The sequence below is a fragment of the Fulmarus glacialis genome, unplaced genomic scaffold (genome assembly GCF_000690835.1).
Source record: "Fulmarus glacialis isolate BGI_N327 unplaced genomic scaffold, ASM69083v1 scaffold23979, whole genome shotgun sequence".
Lineage (NCBI taxonomy): Eukaryota > Metazoa > Chordata > Aves > Procellariiformes > Procellariidae > Fulmarus > Fulmarus glacialis.
In genome coordinates this window covers 105476-109545 of record NW_009231923.1, presented here as the reverse complement: position 1 = coordinate 109545, position 4070 = coordinate 105476, and positions in this window count along the sequence as shown.

Here is a 4070-nt window from a genome sequence, read left to right as displayed (position 1 = left end):
TTAGCAAAATCGGGGCATTTTGTCTTTAGCCATTTTTCAGCCAAGAGGCTGAAAGAGCAATTGCAATTCTTGCTTCTGAGAGCTGCAAGGAAACCAGTAAGTGCAGCACATTACTGAAGATCCAGCAGGTGGTAACAACCTGTCCAATGGGTCTTTAGAAAAGAAGAGAGAGCAGAACTATCAAGCTAGATATCTTTTCACACGCTAGGGAACTGCCCCAATATGTCGGGTGATAAGATTGTTCAGGAAGATTTCGGAAGAGATTTTAAAGTACACATTGTGTTCAGTCTCTCATCAACTGGCTCTTTTTCCAAACATTTCCTATGTTGCCGATATCCCTTCAATATCTATCAATCACATAATGTTTCTGGTCACTGCTCCTCGATTTGTTAGTATCAGAGTTTCTGCAGACATTAATTCAAAGAGAAATGTTGGCATCCATTATATTTTTCAGCAAGGCCGACAGCAATTTCATCCTAGTGTTCTTCTGTTCTGTCAGGTACATATGTTATGAGAAAATGTTTAAGGGTAAGATGGAAACTGCTAAGAAGACTTCTGTAGTCTTCTAAATGCTGGAAAGAACAGAAGAAGAAGAAAAGTATGGTTTTTAAGGAAAGAAAAGCAAAAGCAAATGTCCAGAAGCTAGTTGTTATTTTACATTCTTATTATTTCCTTTTAAAAAAGTAGCTAACAGATAATATATCTAATGCTGATTTTTAAAATATTCTAAATGCTTTACCATACCAAATTTTGAGTGGTATTTACAGCACTTTATTTCTTGTGGCCTCTCTGTGCACTGAAGTTCAAAAAACCAGTCTGTTGCTGATTTTTAGGGGTAAGGAGGCTGGCACTGACAGTTAAGCACTTGCGAGGAACGTGTTTGTGAAACACCCTTTCCTAGGCAGAATTGTCTTAAAATAAAGTGTGTGGAATCTGGGGCAGAAAAGACTTGGATGGAGAATAAGTCAAAACAAAAAGAAACTTCTAAATTTCTCTAACTTGTGTTTCTAATTCATTAAATTTGGAGCACATATTTACTTGAATTCAAGTGACCTTTGCAGATGATTCAAGGCCAAGAAAAAATGCTGTCGTCATTGCTCACAGGACAGTGTTTAATGGTATTTAATGTAATTTCTTCTGGGATTTAATAAGTTAATGTTTGTGCCTCTTAAAGCAAGAAAATACAAATCACGATGGTCAATCGTACAGTATTTTGGAAAACTTTCATGGTGTTATTAGTGCGCGCATGCATTTGGTGAGCCAGCAAAGTGAATATGTTCATTAGCTGGCTTATTACACTTGAAATGTTTTTGCAGAGGAGCCTATCAGTAATTGTTTTCTGAAAGTAAATGAATACTTTCATTGGATAGTTTTGTAAGTCACTGGTTTCAGGAAATATTACCCCTTTCTATCTCTTTGAAAAAAATAGTGTGTAGATTGTGAAGTATTTGTTTGCGCTTAAGTTATTTTGATTCTTAATAAAATTTTTAAATGGATGCCTCTTGAAGTTCATTTTTAGGTAGAGCAATTTGCATGCTCATTCTCTCTCAAATATAAAATGTTATGGTAAAAAATTTACTGCAAATAAAGGTATTAATTTAAGAGATATTTTAATATAATTTAATTCTTTTTTTATCCTTCCCCATTATTAAATTACAATTGATAGAAAGTAGAATTTGTGCTTTCCTTAGCAAGAGAGTGAAAGAGTTTCCCAGGTGGTACCTTATAGAACTTACGTTCATAAGCTTTGTAAGTAGAAATAGATAGACAAGTATATGTTATAATGGTTTTCAAAGCAGAGATGAGATTGTCTCCACCCCAGGAATTTTCTGTCTATGGTTATGATTTTAATAAGCAGTTAATTATGGTAACAGAAGACAAGCTGGTACATACATTCACTATCACTTTCTTTTTTTAACTGTCATATATTTGCTTCTCCTTGTGATACTCAGAAATTGAATTTATAAAATATGTTGTTATTTATGGCATGGACCAATATGAAAGGCTAAAAAAGCTTTTATTTAGAGGCTTTGTGCTGTATCTATGCGTGCATTTGCTGTGCATGTGTAGACTATCTGCAGCACTCTAGATATGAATATGACTGTAAAAATGATCTGCACATAAACAATGGATCTGTCAAGGATTTTCAGTAGAACAGTTGAAGCTACTGCTTCAGTGAGGTGCCAGACATCTGGATATCATGGACAAATATTCAAAGTACTCAAAACTCCTGGTTTTGTCCCGTGTGTAATTTCCAAGCAGGAAAAATTGTAGTTGTCTGAGGAAACCTGATTAATGATAGAGAGATATTCCTTGAGGACTTGATGCGGCATATTGTTCAAGCATCCTCAAGTAGCAGAATTTGCTTATAAGTTTAGTCTGTGTGCAGAACATGTTTGATTAAGCATAAGTAGCTGATGCTTAATTAACTTTTTGCAATTTATTGGGCACAAAAACAGTAGGCATACTGTATTAAAAAAAATCAACTAATTGCTAAACAGAAGTCCATCAAAGTATTTTTTGTACTTCGGTGGATTTTCATTTATTGATAATTTTAAAGATTCCTTACTTGTTATTACATTATTCATAAATTTCTCCACTGTTTGCCAATCCTACAAACTGATTAATACATGCATTGCTAGATAGAACAGCTTTATAACCATTGTCCTGGTGGTATTCAACAGTTGACAGATAAGTTAGTTACAGAATTTGAGCCTTCTCAAGGTTTCTGAAAGAAACTGCTAACTTGATAACTCTGTGAAGATAGTATAAAAAATGCAACATGAGAACCAAACAGAAGAGAGAAGATACAACAGGGAACTAAAATGACTGTTTAGAAATGCTGTTATTTTACTTACAAGATCTGTTCTTTGTATGTGTACTTGGACTTGTGGGTGTTTACCTTTATGATAGAAAAGGAAGGAGTAAGCTGAGTTCCACTCTTAAGTCTGCATTGTTCAGAGTATTTACACAGTTTCACATGCATCATCAAATGTATAATCTGGCCTTCTGAATATGTATTACTGGTACCACAGCATGAAAAGAAGAGTCTGGTTTGAACTTCCAGATTGATGTTTAGGAAGTACACCTTCCTTTTTACTTACAGACTTACCACATTTGATCTGCAGTGGGAAATATTAAAAGCTATAATACCTTTTCTAGTTATTTTTCAAAATGAATAAATGTAAAGCAGTGCTCATCAGTTTACAACACTCAGTAAAGCTTACCTCCACTAATTACTGTAGTGAGGATTTCAGTGACAATATTGCAATGAATTATTGCTGAAGAGAAATAGCTTAGAATTTCTGAGTATTTTTCCTTATTGTACAACCTGTTTGGCCTCAGTTTTATATTAACTCTCTGCTAATGTTAGTGAGTTAGATAGGATTGTAAATCAAATACTTCATTCTTCATTGAAAATGGTAGCATAATAAGAATTGGTCTAGGATATTCTGACTCCAAATTGCCTTCTCTCCTGCGTATGTCTCTTTGGAACATCAGCACTTTGGACCACTGTCTTTCCAATATTTCTCTTGATTTGATCTTCAGAACCAAAAGGGTGTGACATTTTTCACTGAAGTAAGTTGTAAGACTATGAAACTTTTCAATTTAGAGGTCTGACTTGTGAATAGCAGTTTATAGTAATGACTAAGTAACATGTTGCCCCAGGCAGTCATTCACTTGTGAAATTCTCATTAAACTTATTAGAACCCTTCACTTTGCTGATCTCCATTGTGCATTTCATATAAATATTTTCTTGATCAGCCTCTTATACAGCACATAGTCATTTCTCATTTTTGCGGGAAACTACATTTCCCTCCAACAAAAATTGCCTTGGAGCTAAACATATGGTTATAATGAAAAATAGTATTATTTTTTAGAATTAATAGTGTCATGTAAAATCTAATTCTTAATCCTTAGTCTAAAAAAGTACTCCTTTATTACAGCATTAATAATTTACTGATATTAAAAATGGAAAAAAAGAGTGGAATGACTGTTGACACAATATAATTGTTTCCAAGCAGTAAGAAAATTAATTATTTAATAGTTTAGAGCTAAACTTGTACAAC